This window comes from Lepus europaeus, chromosome 17, assembly GCF_033115175.1.
Source record: "Lepus europaeus isolate LE1 chromosome 17, mLepTim1.pri, whole genome shotgun sequence".
Classification (NCBI taxonomy): Eukaryota; Metazoa; Chordata; class Mammalia; order Lagomorpha; family Leporidae; genus Lepus; species Lepus europaeus.
The window spans coordinates 186,841-202,076 of record NC_084843.1 but is presented as its reverse complement, the minus strand read 5'-3'; positions in this window follow the sequence as shown (position 1 = coordinate 202,076).

The window sequence follows — 15,236 nt, the reverse complement described above, 5'->3', positions numbered from 1 at the left end:
AGAGAGAGAAAGAAAGAGGGAATCTTCCATTTTCTGCTTTGCTCCCCAGATGGCTGCAATAGCCAGAGCTGGGCCAGGCCAAAGCCAGGAGCTCTATTCAGATCTCCCAAGTGGGTATAGGGGTCCAAGCACTTGGACCATTTTCTGCTACTTTTCCCAGGCCATTAGCAGGAAGGTTGATTTGAAGTGGTGATGTTGAGAACGAAAAAGTGCCCGTACAGGATGCCAGTGTTGCAGGCAGGAGTGATACCAACTGGGCCACAACACAGGCCCTGTTGATTTTTTTTTTAAAACAAAATCCTTCATAAGTTACATTTTCCTGGTCGGTGCTGTGGTGTAGGAGGTAAAGCTGTCACCTGTAGTGCCGGCATCCCATATGGGTGCTGGTTCGAGTCCAGCTGCTCCACTACCAATCTTGCACTCTGCTATGGCCTGGGAAAGCAGTAAAAGGTGGCCCAAGTCCTTGAGCCCCTGCACCCGCGTGGGAGACCCGAAGGAAGCTCCTGGCTCCTGGCTTCGGATCGGCGCAGCTCCAGCCATTGTGGCCTATTGGGGAGTGAACCAGCAGATGAAAGACCTCTCTGCCTCTCCTTCTCTCTCTGTGTAACTCTGACTTTCAAATAAATAAATAAAAATCTTTAAAAAGATGTTACATTTTCCAACTGTTTATTTCTGCTGTATAGTAATACTGATGGTCTTTGTTGATCCAGACAACCTCATCACAAACTCTCTTATTTCTAATGATTTCTGTAGATTCTTTGGAGGCTTCTCAGTACATAAACTTATCTGTGACTAACAAGAGTTTTGCCTTATTTTTTCCAGCCATTAAACCTGTAATTTTCTTCTTCTTTTTTAAAGACTTATACTTATTTATTTGAAAGGCAAAGAGAGAGAGAGAGAGAGAGAGAGAGAGAGATCTTCCATCTGCTGATTCACTTCCCAAAGTGCTGCAACAGCAGGTGCTGGGCCAGGCTGAAGCCAGGATCCTAGAACTCCACCTGGGTCTCCCACATGGGTGGCAGGGCCCCCCAAGCACCTGAGCCATCTTCCATTGCCCTCCCAGGCTATTAGCAGGAAGCTGGATCAGAAGCAGAGTAGCAGGGACTCGAACCTGCACTCTGGTGTGAGATGCCGAGCTTGCAAGCAGTGGGTTAATCCAGTGTGCCCTACACCGGCCCCTCCTGCAGTCTGTCTGTTGAATGGAGCCAGCACACTCTGTTACTTGTGTTTTGTCTTGCGCCTGGGGCTGAGGCGGTGCAGTCAAGGGAGTTCTCTGTCTGCAGTCGACTCCAAACCAGTGCTTGATGTGGAAGTGCAGTGGATTCCTTGCTGTATCTATGGAAGTGGCCGTGTGGTTCCCCTGGGGTCTGTTCATGGGGTGCCTGGCAGTCAATGTCCCCTAGTGTTCCACTGGTCTGCGGCCAGGACGGGTGGATTTGTACCAGAGCCGGGAGTCCTGGCTCTTGACGTCCACGTCCGGATGAGCTGGCTCCCGTTCCCTCGGACTGTCCTCTGCCCGAATCAGCGTTGTGCAGGCCCCATGGCTTTACATCTCTTCTCAGGGCCCATGGGATCAGTCCCTGCTGCTCCACTTCAGCCCAGCTCCTTGCTAACATCCCTGGGAGGTGTTGGCGCATCTCCCCTCTCCTGCTGGGTGCACAATGCTGAGCTCGCATCTAAGCAGTAAAAGTGAACTTGTGAGGATTTCTCACGCACGTGGCTGTGGTGAGGTCTGGCTCCTCGCTGTCAGGGAGCACAGTGCTGACCTCACCACCTCTGCGGTGCCCGGAGCCTGCTCCACGGCCTCACTCACTCAACTGCTCTAAGTGTGGTCTGTGCCAGGGGACTGGACAAGCACGTGACCTTTTTCTAGAAATTCATTTTTACTGATTGTTAAAAATGCATTGGCTCATGATTGGTAAACAACAAGAAACAGAAAGCAACAGCCTCCATGCAGATGATTAGAGAAGCACTGGTTAGAAGGTCTGTCCACGTGATGGCTCAGCTTAGGCTTACAGTTGCATGTTCTGTAATAGCGTTGTTCAAATATTTTCCTGGTTTTTTTTTTTTAATTTTTTGTTTGTTTCAGTAACCCACCTGGCAATACCTTCTGTATGCTCGATGCTCCGGCAGCTACTCTGGCTTCTTGTATTCAAAGTCCACCGTGGCTGACGGTAACTCAGGACACTGAAGAGCCACCGAGCAGGGTATTGTTGGCTAAGTGCACCTGCAGCCTCCTCAGACACGACGGAGCCAGGAACAAGACTTCTCTGTCTCTCAGGAAACTCTTGCCCACTCAAGCGACACGTAGCTTCCTTCAGTGCTCCCCCTGCTCTGACCCGGGACCACAGCTAAGCACCCGCTTTCCAGGGTGGGGTGAGGAGCTGTGGGCAGTATCCTCTGTCACTCAGAGATATGCCCCTCCCCATTGTGCCTCCAATCTGCCCTTTGTCTCCCATCTCAGGTCCAGCAAATGACGTTCATTTTCTCATCAATTAGCTAAGAAACAACAGAAACAAGAAGAAAGCATCAGGAGAAATACTGACCACAAAGGAAAATCCACTTTGGCAGAAGTGATAATGAGTTAAAATTAATGGCTATGAACAAAAACTTTCATTGAAGAATAAATCTTTAGTGGGTAATTTAAATGGAGAGATTAATCTACATGAAATTAACCATAGGGCTGGCACTGTAGTGTAGCAGGTAAAGCTGCTGCCTGCAGTGCCGGCATCCCATATGGGCACTGGTGCAAGTCCTAGCTGCTCCATTTCCAATCCAGCTCTCTGCCGTGGCTTGGGAAAGCACTGGGAGATGGCCCAAGTCCTTGGGCCCCTGCACCCACATGGGGGACCCAGAGGAAGCTCCTGGCTCCTGGCTTCGGATCGGGCCAGTTCTGGCTGCTGCAGCCATTTGGGGAGTGAACCAGCGGATGGGAGACCTCTCTCTACCTCTGCCTCTGCCTCTCTGTATCTCCCCCTTTCAAATAAATAAATAAATCTTTAAAATACCAAAATTAACCACTTAAGTAAAATTAAAGTGTAAAAAATCAGATGTGGTTCATCCAAGGAGTGACCCAGCGATTAGGCCAGCGTGCGTGAATGTAACGAAACGTTATCAGTGTTGGTGTGCTTCTGCTTCCAAGTTGCAGATTCTGAGAAAATGTCCCCGAGTGGAAACATCCTCACACTCAGCTGGCAGACCCAAAGCTCTCCTGCCTCCTGCTCTTGTAGTGTTGATTTGCATTTTAGACAAATAGAACAGGGCTGTGTTGGCTGCCAGCTAAGATGCCGGTGGGGGCGCTTGAACCCGAGCCTCTCACGGTGCCTGGATGCAGACGCCAGATGCCAAGGGCCCTCGCGTTCAGCCCCCACCTTAGCTTAGTTTCCTTGCCCTGCCTTCGTGACTGCGAATCAGCCTTTTACTATAGTGAACTCACAGAATCCAGGGAGTGGAGCCGCTGCCCTACGAGGTCCCTGAACACGGGACTCACCAGGCCGTTATGTCCCCACGGAAAACACCCTGATGCTCAGCTGTGTCTTCAGGGGTTTCTCTTCCAGGAACCCCAAGCCCTGAGCAAAATGTCACTTCCACCTGCGTGAGTCCCCAGACAGACTGGAGCCCAATCTGACATCATCAAAATTCCATAAAGGACACAGCGTTGCCGACCAATCAGAGAGCAGCAGGCACTGCAGACCAACCGAGAGTTTGGACGCGAGCTTAACACGCACCTCTCAACCACAGCCCCGGTCTATGAGAACCCAGAACTTTTACCCTAACCCCTAGGGAGCCCAGAAATTCAGTGGCAGCTGCCCGGCCCCTTGCTCTGTGCTTTGCAGTGAGCACCTGCTTACTCCACCACTGTGACGTCAGCCGTTGGCTTTCTGCACATCAGGCGAGCAGACCCAGGTTTCCCTCCAACCGGTCTTGGAGCTGCTCTGTAACACGCCCGTGACCAGAATGCACCTGCGTGGGTCCAGTTCTCCACTCCAGGTCCAGATTCCAGCTCCTGCTACTGGGAGGCAGTGGTGACGGCTCAATCAATTGAGTCCCTGCCACTCTCACAGGGGACCTGGATTGAGCTCCTGGACCCTGGCTTTCGCCTGGTCCAGCCCTGACTATTGGTCATCTGGGGAGTGAGCCAGCAGATGGGAGCACTCTCTCTCAGCCTGTGTCTCTCTGCTTCTCAAATACACAAATTAAAAACCCAGCCTTACTGAGATATGAATATAATTCACAGCTATACAGTTCACTCATCAAGGATGGAAGTCGTTGCTTTCATTTTCATCACATCCAGAGACGGCTGATACCTCCGTGCAGCTGAGGGCTCATGTGGGGAGCCGCCCTGTGGCTATGCCAATGCTGCAGCTCTCAATAAAGAGAGCAGTGTGGCGCTTACCTCCCCAAGACAGAATTACATTTGTCCACATGTGATGCTTCCAATCCCGGCTGCACATGGGTGCCACCAAGACAGTTTCTACCCCAGCACCCTACAGAGATTCCACAGTTCCAGCAGAACCTCTGGGTGTGGGGCATGGGCATGGTGTTCAGAAAAAAACCCAGACAGCAGCAGTGAGCAGCAGGTGGAGAGAACGTGCCTCACAGGTGAGAGGGCTGCCTCATAGGTGAGAGAACCTGCCTTGCAGGTGACACGTGCCAGGTCCTTCAGTGGAGATGCTGAGGGCCTGGTAGGAGGAGAGCCAGCAGCCCAGAGTGTGGGGAAATTAGGCACAGGAGGCAACGACAGGAGAGGTGACAACAACTGATGATGAGTGTACAGACATATGGCTGGTCCTGTAAAAAGTCGCCCCGTAAAATGACCTTTTAAGTAATTGGTTGGTCCTTATGCCTGGCCCCGGTAATCCTGCTGTCTTGTGCTTCAAAAGGCTTTGCTATGCGCGCAATAAATGGAGTTCTTGCTTGCTTGACTTGACTCCCTGCTGCGTCTGACTGTCTCTGGGATCAGGAGGCTGGAGAACGGGCAAGAGGCGCGCTTACCTTACCTTTCTTTGGACCCAGTCCATCCTCATTCGGGGATACTCTCTTTCAGTTGGTAACTTTAATACATTATTGGCTTCATCTGTTTACAGAGCCAGCCCAAGGTACTGAATACAATAGATATGGCTGGAAAAAGTTCATCAGAACCTATAGGACAGCTAAACATGGAACCAACAATGCGTTAGTTTTATGAGCAGCAAATCTGATATACAAAACCGTGGATGACAAGAATTTAAGTTGCCACATTTAAAATTATAAACTCATTAACCAACAAGAGGCACTTGCTTACTTTACAGTATTTTTGAAAGCACCTGTAGGATTTTACAAAGCATTTAACTCTTTAGGCCTCTGGGGCTTTCTCATTAAGATAACCATCATGTCAGGCCGGCGCTGTGGCTCAATAGGCTAATCCTCTGCCTTGCGGCACAGGCACACCAGGTTCTAGTCCTGGTCAGGGCACCGGGTCCTGTCCAGGTTGCCCCTCTTCCAGTCCAGCTCTCTGCTGTGGCCCGGGAGGGCAGTGGAGGATGGCCCAAGTGCTTGGGTCCTGCACCCCATGGGAGACCAGGAGAAGCACCTGGCTCCTGGCTTCGGATCAGCGCGGTTCGCCGGCCGCAGCGCGCCAGCCGTGGCGGCCATTGGAGGGTGAACCAACGGCAAAGGAAGACCTTTCTCTCTGTCTCTCTCTCTCACTGTCCACTCTGCCTGTCAAAAAAAAAAAAAAATAATAATAACCATCATGTCTAGTAACACCAGATCATTAGACTTTTTAATTCTCAGACATTTGTATCAATGCCATTTTATATTATAGAAACTTAAAATTCAGCACCACTTCACATCTTGACAGTATTTCTAATATAGTCCAAATAGTCTGATTAGTTGGTGTCTTTACAAGATGAGAGACATGTTCTTCAACAATTTCCAAGGACCAATTTGTAAATTGTCGAAGTTTAAATGTTTGAAATTTTAATTTTTTTGAATGACTGTCAAGGATGCCAAGAAGGCTCAAAATCCAAAATATCTGGTTGAAATAAGATTTTTTAACATGATGACATAATATAGACCAAATTTTATCATTGTTACAAGGTGCCTGAAATTTAAATGACTGAAAGTAAACACATTTAAATAACCCATAGCTCTTAATAAAAAACTTAGCTGTTTTTAAACAATTAGAATTTAACAGAGACATCAAGAGAACATAATAGATTACTTTAACTCATTGCTTTAACAGAGGGTCAGATTTTGATTTTATGTCAAAGAAAAATAGACTAATAGTTTTGTAACCAAAAACATTTTTATAACATTCTGTGACTTCCTCACACCTTCTGTAACTTACTTAAAACTTTCTTTCCCATTTTAGTTTAAACTAGCCATCAGGATGAAGTCATTTTTACAAACCATGTTCTTTTTTTATTTAAAAACTCTTTTCCTTTTAACCTTTTTTATTAAGCACATATTTTTATATTTGTGATGTTTTTTATCTACCAATTTTTTAAATTTACATTTTGGAACAACATGTCAAGAATCTTCAAATTAAGACAACATTTCTAAACAAGGTAACACATCAAATTTCAGCCTTAATCTTCCAACAGTGGTAGGCACCCCATACCTGGGTGAAATCTTAATCAGCAAAACCCTGGTGCCTTTTCTGGCTTTTTCTGATCTGGTGTGGAAGGACTCCACCGAGCCTGAGTCACACAAACAGTAACAACAGGCATCCTTAGCCTCTGCTGGGTAGTAACTTAGCAACGTCTGTCTCTAGTTCTCCAAACAGGCTTCGTCCTCTTCTTCATGTTCCTGGTGGCTGTGAGGGCCCCTGTCTGGCATTGCTGCAGGCACAAGTTTAGCATCTCTGAGTTACACTTTTGTCAAGCATGGGGAGCACAGTCATACGACACCAGTTGACCTGAGCTTCTAAGCTGTTTTCCCCGTGTGAGTGTTTCCATGAAACTGATGAAGCAGGGAGTAGGCCAGGTAATCTGGGACAAAAAGTGTCTGTTGGGAAGAAGCCACCATCCATCCCGACAGTGGATAACAGCACCCGCTGCCGGCTCCCAGACTGCACCCAGTCAACAGTCAGATACCTGGTACCGCCTCTGAAACAGAGTTGTTCCAGCAGCTGCAAGACAGGTCCCAAGAGTGACCGAGGGCCAGGAGGCTGGGGTGTCCCGGGTGAAAAGCTCACCAGAGATGCACTTGATTAGGAGAACTTGAAGTTATCACTACCCCTGCCGACAGGCAGCTGACCTTTCATCCCTCCTCTCCCAGCAAAGGGGTGGAGTTAACATACCACAAACCGAAGAGTTAAAAGTCTGAAATGTCCCTTGTTTTCACTTAGAACACAGTTTTATGCTTGCAACCCTTTTAAAGTTTTTATCATACAGTCTGGAACAGTTGGTTCTGACTGGAATTTTCCCATCATGTGTCCCCCTTGGTTGCACAAAACAAGAGACAAAGACCTCTGGAACAGCACTGATGCGGACTGAGGCCCTTCCCCCGCCTGGCCGCTCTCCTTGCGAACACGGAGCTGCAGGCTAGGGCCCATTCAGACTCCGTAGCCGCAGGGCCGTGGAGCCACAAACACATTCACACCGCATACGTACTCTCTTCCATTACAGACACCAGACAGGTACCTGGTGGGGCAACAGAAGCCTCCCCTTCCGCACAAAGGCGGGCCCGAGTACAGAGCGCCCCAGGGCGACTTACCAGGCCCTGAAGTCCAGGAGATCTGTCCACTTGCCCCATTTGGTCGGCCATGGGGAGTCAGTCTGGGGGGAACAGGTGTGGTTGGGGAGTTAGGATCCCAGGGAGAGTCAGGAGGCACGCCTTCCCACCCTCCACCTGCCATGCCTGGGCCCCAGCTGAGTCCTGCAGGTTGAGGCTCATAGGGCCAGCTTTGTTTGAACACACAGGGGGTTCCCAGCACTTTCTAATGGCACAGCAGGGGTTTCCCTGCTTTGTGTAAAGGGGGAGTGGTGGAATCTGCTGGCCCCTGGGGAGCTGCTTCTGGAACCCTCTCCTGTGCCCCCGCTGCCAGCCCCACAGCCAGGCCGGGCGGCTGGTAGGGAGAAGGGAAAATTAACTCTTCTTCAGAGTCGCCCTGTAAAACAGAATAGAGTGGCGCCGAGGCTGAAGTCTTAGTTTTTTTTTTTTTTTATCTGCTTTGCTGGGACAGTCCTGGACGGCTAAAATCTCCTTCGAAGGCTGTTCCTGAGGGAGTAAAAAAGGCTTTAACCAGGAAAGGGAGTTTCTACCAGATCTTGCCATACCAGGATTCAGGGAATTTGATCTGGGGAAAAAACCAGTTTTAATCGAACAGGTAGTATCCAGGTCAAGGGTGCCCTCAGGTGCCCACCCCGCTTCCAAGGTAGGCCAATCTGCAGAACAAAGGGTGGTTAGTCTCCCTTTCTAAGAGTTGTCTAAGTCCGTCCCCTTCAGAAAGGTAAATAAGGTAAATACAAACAGCCAAAAACAAACACCAAAGAGACTCACAAAAAGACACTGAACAAAACAAAAAAGACAAAAATGGAACATCAGCCTTACGCCGCACTGCAGAAGCCACCCGCTTCGTTCCTACTAAGGTGGGGAGCCTCGTCCCCTACTAATGGAGGAACTGGAACGTCTTCCAAGACCCCCGGTCAGCGGCCCTCGGGCGCATCCGCCTAGGCCCTTTGCCAACCCTACAGAATACAGACTGGTAATTACCAAAAGCGCCAGTACAGACAAGACAAGAACGAATACACACATACTGACCATTCAGCTTACTTGGGTCTTGGGAATCCCAGACGGGCCCCCAAATGTTATGCCCAGTTCAGTCATTCCCAAAGACCACCAAGGAGCCGATACCGCTGTAAAGCACACGAGAGTTTTATTGCAGGTCCGGGCCTGGTCTCTCAATCAACACTGACACAGAGGGTCTGAATTGAGACCCTCAGTTAACAGGGCTTTTATAGGGTTTTCAGAGACATTCTATACATCATGGTACCATTTAGCAAATCATCTCATCCCGCGGGAAATTCCAAGGACATCTCCTAGAATTGATTAGTGCATCCAGTGGCGGGAACGGACCTACTAAAGGTGGTTGGATGGCTTTGGAGTTGATGCCTTTTGAGTTGATTGGCTGAAGCATAGGGTCCGAGCTGCTGGGGTGTACTTGCCGAACTGCAGGGTCTCGGGTAGCTATCAATCACCTTATCTGCCCTGAGAAGACACCAGGAACTCTAGGTGTTTCTCTGTTATCTGTTAATTGGCTGTTGCTAGGAGAGTTTATTGCAAGGGGAGTTCATTTGTTTACTTTTAGGAGCTTCTGGCTTAGGGTTCAGGGCCTGGTCAGGCCCAAGTTACAAGATGGAGGCCTAATTAAAAGGTTACACCTTGATCCAGGCTCAGGTCTCACAAAAGACATTAGAGTAAACAATAAATTACCTTGGCAGAACATGAATTTTATGTCTCTTGTTGTTGAATAAGCCAGAAATAAAAACCTTCAACATAAGAGTTAGCACACAAAATCATCACATAACTCAGAACTATTTAACAGAGTCAAAAACAGCTTACATAACTTAACTCTAGAAATGGTTGAGTAACCAATTAAGTAGACACTGTTAAAAAGAGATGTTACAGTTTTTGCAAAAACAGATCTGTAAAAGAAACAAGTTTAAAGCATATCAAAGACATGTAAAGGCTTGTATACACAGAATTTACTCTCATTTACATAAGAGCACTTTATCTGAAAAGCAAAAACATGAATACAACATAGGTCTGACATCATTTGCAACATTTTCATACACTTTGCATAATCTGAATTGACTCAAACAGTTGTACTTTAACAAATTTAGAGTCTCATCCTTTGAGAGTTCCAGGGATCCTACTGGAAGCCCCAAAGTTGGAAGACTTAGTTTTGAATTTAAACTGTAAGAGAGTCAAGCGTTTAGCCAGAAATTAATATGTTTATTAATTACCCATTGCTGTTTCATTGAGTACTGATTACCCAGAAACCTGTTAAAATAAATTGCAAAAATAAGTTCAGCAAGCTACAAAGCAATACTTTTAAACGGTAGTGAACGTCCTAGATTCAAAGAAAAATTAGTTACAGTTGCCCCCCCCCCCCTTTTTTTAAGAATATCTCAGGCCCCATGACATCATAGTCTATCAGCCACGTGGGGCTGCTTCTGAAGCAAATGTTTAGGCATCTATCACAGTTCCCAAATCTGATTTTCCTGTCCGCCTTGCTCAAGATGAAACAAAAGAGCCATCAGAAGGGTGGGATACCTAATTTGTTTCTCAATAAGCAGGGAGCCCAAGGATGAGATTACCACTCCCTTGGTAGTCTTATGGTAAAACTGAAACAAGAGAGGAACTAAAGACCAATTGGAAATCATGGAGACAGCCATTGAGACAAGGAGAGTAGACTTTGGACCAGGCCTGGTTCTAAGATAAAGTCCGAATTCCTAGGCGGGAGGGGGAAGTATATGGAGCTGAGATAGTGCAGTTGGGGCCGCAACATGGAAGGCAGAGGTTTAGGTAAGGCCAGTAGTAGCCAGAGGCACTTTCCCTCTCACCCCTCCCAGTGAGGAGAGGTATTGAATTGTCAATGCAGAGAAAAAAAAAAAAGAGCCCTAGGGACTAGTCTCCCTAGAGATATCTGACCTTGCCTGCATGGGTGCAACAGGCTACACTGACTGGAAGAGAGTGCAGAGAAAGGCCGTGGTCCCCCATTTACAGGGAAGACTGTGCACGCCGGGGCCTAGCAGGACTGGCTGTGGGGTTGGGTAGGCACACTGTTTACAAGATGGCGGCAGGTGATCCAAGGAAGACAAAAAGGGAGAATACCCATAAAGGGGTGGCCACATGGGTGGCACTAGGCCCTCTATAATTGGAGGTGTGGTGGGTTGAGGCAGTGCTGGGCCTTTAAGGGTTACCGCCACACCTGAAGGCTCCACCTTAGTTTTAACTGCCTCTGGGGATTTATGAGCCTCCCTCAGGCCAGTGCAGCATTCATTCCTTCCCAAACAAGCATTTTAATAAACTGGTCCCGAAGGTCCCCAGCCGGCAACTTACGATGGAGACTGTGTTGGACTCTGGCTATAACAGTTGGCAACGACTCTCCTGGTTGTTGTAGCACCTCTGCGATGGGAGATTCAGTGGGCCCCTCATCTAGCTTGTACCAAGCACTAAGTCCTGCCTGCCTCACTTGTTCATGGTACGGAGCGGGTAGCGCAGCTTGCTGGATACCAGTAGAGAATCCCTCCCCCCTCCCAGCCTGCATAGCGTATGTAGTAGGAATAGCCGGCTGGGCTGCTCGTTTAGCTTCAGCCCTCACCCAGCACTCCTCCTCAAAGAAGGCACACTACCTTATGAACTGGGAACTCATGAGGACTGCCTTGGCCACGTCCAACCAGTCCTCGGGGACATATGGGCGATAAGCTATGTCTTGCAGCAGGGTTTGGGCCCAGGGGGAGTTTGGCCCATCTTCCGCCACTGCCTTGCGAAGCTCCTTTAAGTCCTTCACTTCCCAGGAATACCACTCCAGAGGTCTGTTGTCTCCTAGAGCTAGATTAACAGGGTAGGCCTGAGGCGGCAGGTTCTCAGGCCCAGAGTTCACTTCCCTACGCTGCTTTATGTCCACCGGATAAGCTTCCACAAAGGTCATCTCATTTCTCCTTTCCCCTACGGGGCAATTGTAAGGGTCCAGATCACGTAGCTCCCTCCATGGCTCTACATAGGGGGAGGCCGCCTCTGCACTCGGGAGGTATGGGGGGGTCCCAGCCCTTCTGGGGAGGATGGGCTAGGCGGGACGATTTTCACTTTCGTTTTTACCTCAACAGTTTGTGCCTCCACAGGCTCTCTGCATTCCTGATCAAACTTAGCCCATTCTCTCTCCGCGCCATCTTCCTCTGAGGCTTTAGGCTCTCCCAAGTCCTGCGCTTCCTCTTGCTCCCTCTTGCCCTCGGAAGGTGGGGTTACAGTGTCTAGGTGAAGGATGCTTTAAGGGTGGTATCAAAGTGTCTCTCCCTCTCAAGGGTGAGTTTTACCACCCATGACCAAGTGTTCCAAGAAAAGAGATTGGCCGTCTGGATCCAAAGGGCCACGGTTAGGACGGCTTCCCAGACACTTTCTAACATACAGCGTGAGGCCTTTGAGGCCAGGTCCTTTTGGGATGAAACTGCATCACCCATACTGAAGGTTTCGCTTACCCTGAGAGACCGCCTAGCTTCGGCAGAAAAGTTACTGGTCGTGCCCCACGTTGGGCGCCAGATGCGGGGTCTTAGTCCACCTGAACGAGGGTGGACTGGGTCCGAAGAAAGGTAAGGTAAGGGCGCCGCTCGCCCCTCCCCCAGCCTCCCGATCCCAGAGAAGTCAGAGGCAGCGGGGAGCTGAGTTAAGCAAGCAGGAACTCCACTTACTGCGCGCGTACCCAAGCCTTTTAAAGCACAAGACCACAGGATTACCGGGCCGGGCATAGGACCAACCAATTACTTAAAAGGTCATTTTACGGGGCGACTTTTTACAGGACCAGCCATATGTCTGTACACTCATCATCAGTTGTCACCTCCCCTGATGCTTTGGTGGTAAACGACTTTGGGTACCGCCCACCTTACTTCCTTTGGGCGCCATCTTTGAATTGCCTCCTGTGCCTAATTTCCCCACAGATTCCCCCTTTTTTGTTTTATATTAAAGAGAAAGGAACTGAGCGGAGAGTGTGCCTGTCTTAGGTTGTCCCCTCTGACTGGGATCAGCCCTTTAGGGAGCATGTCTGTCTTAGGTTGTCCCCCTCTGGGGATCTTACCTGTCTTTGACAACTACTCCAGCTATTAAGGGCTACCCCAGGAGATCTTACCGGTCATTGGCTACCACCTCAGCAACTCAGTGTATGATGTCTTGGCAGTGGCCATGGGCGGATGCATAGAGTTCCCAACCTGGCGCTTAAAGAGCAGCATAACCCAGTTCTTAAAGAGTGGCATATTGTTGCCAGACCACCATTAACTGGACCACAGCTATGCAATCTTAGACAAATTTACAAGGACAATGGATACCAAGGGTCCACAAGGGGGAAGAGATAAGGAAGCCAACCCCCAAGGCCAGACCACAGGTGAATAGAGCTTCAAGCTCTTGGAGAGTCTTGATCTTGTCCGTGATGATGCTGGAGCGATCAGCACTCCTGATGCACCATGATGATCCAGTCACAATGAGGCACAGAGTCCAATATGGTCTTTTTATCCCTGTAAGAGAAAAGAAAAGTCACTCCTCAGGAGGGGGTCCTCCTGGGTGACATTCCTAAGGTTTCTCACAGGTACCCATACGGGATTGGAATTCCCTTGAGGGAAGACACATCCAAATCCTCTACCAGCACTTTTCAGTGGGTCTGGTCCTTGCCAGCATCCGTTAGTGGGTTTTTCCCTTTTACCCTAACCGAAAGGAGGGACCAATATTTGTAAAAGGCTGACAAGGGCTGGTGTTTTGGAAAATTTAAAATATTTAAGGTGAGCATGGCCATTCAGAGCTAGTCTTGTGGGGGTATGATTCCCCCTTTTTGTTTTATAAGTTGGTTTTTAAAAAAATTTTTTTTGATGATTATTTGTCCATGTGGGTTGCAAGGAATTTTAGTAGAGAGTTGAATTATTTTACATCTTGGCAGCATTTTTAATTTAAACATTCCAATTGGTTATTATCTCTGCAAGATGAGAGATATATCTTTTGACATCTCCAGGGGCCTTTCTGGAGATACCAAAAGTTTAGAGAATTTAGAACTTTGATTTTTAGAAAGTCTGTTAAAGGTGCCAAGAGAACTTAGAGTATTCGGCTAGAATAGAATTTAACATCCTGAAATGACAGCTATTTATTTAATTAGGATGATTTTAAAACTTTTAGACCAGATTTAATTATAATGATATTTAACATAACCTTTTAATATTTAATGTTTTTTATCAATCTAAACTTAACAAAGTGTTATGCCCAGTTCAGTCGTCCCCAAAGACCACCAAGGAGCCGATACCGCTGTAAAGCACACGAGAGTTTTATTGCAGGTCCGGGCCTGGTCTCTCAATCAACACTGACACAGAGGGTCTGAATTGAGACCCTCAGTTAACAGGGCTTTTATAGGGTTTTCAGAGACATTCTATACATCATGGTACCATTTAGCAAATCATCTCATCCCGCGGGAAATTCCAAGGACATCTCCTAGAATTGATTAGTGCATCCAGTGGCGGGAACGGACCTACTAAAGGTGGTTGGATGGCTTTGGAGTTGATGCCTTTTGAGTTGATTGGCTGAAGCATAGGGTCCGAGCTGCTGGGGTGTACTTGCCGAACTGCAGGGTCTCGGGTAGCTATCAATCACCTTATCTGCCCTGAGAAGACACCAGGAACTCTAGGTGTTTCTCTGTTATCTGTTAATTGGCTGTTGCTAGGAGAGTTTATTGCAAGGGGAGTTCATTTGTTTACTTTTAGGAGCTTCTGGCTTAGGGTTCAGGGCCTGGTCAGGCCCAAGTTACAAGATGGAGGCCTAATTAAAAGGTTACACCTTGATCCAGGCTCAGGTCTCACAACCAGTGTAATCCTATCGAGCAAACTACAGGTTCTGCCAGTTTTTCCACAGTCACCCTGTTTCTGGAGCAGGGTGCAATCCAGGGTATACGTTGCATTTAATCTCCAAATATGTGCAGTCTCCTGTGATTTGTGACAGCTTCTCAGTCTCCTATCTTTTCAGGACTTCCACTCTTTCGAAGGGCAGTGGTCACTTACCGTGGAGAAATTCCCTGACGTGCTCTCGTACTTAGGCTGGGCATGTATGACGTCAGCTTGCCTGGGCCTGGTGAAGTTAACGGTGATCATTCGGTGAGGGAGGTGTCAACAAGGCCTCCTGTGACCCATGGCTGCAGCTTCCTGTCCTCGCTCTGTGCGCCCAGAGCAGCTGCACCGCTGGACGGCGGGGTCGGCACCCACCAGCACCGCTTGTGTAAGGGAGCTCCCTGTTCTGTTCCACTGATGTATTTACTGGGCACTTATTTCTACTGGTCTAGATTAGTGGGTATTTATTTTTATTCTGTGGATTACCACCCAACATTGCCATCATTTGTTTCACTGCCCAAACCACCCCAAGTCAGCTGCTGTGTCGCGTGCTCTGCCCTCCTCTTTCTCTGTGAGCTCCCCTCCCCCAGTGCAGCCTCGGTTCATCTGCTGGCGCCTGCTCCGGCCCAGCACCAGCCGGGGTCCCTTGGAAGAGCGGTGCTTAAAGCCAGCATG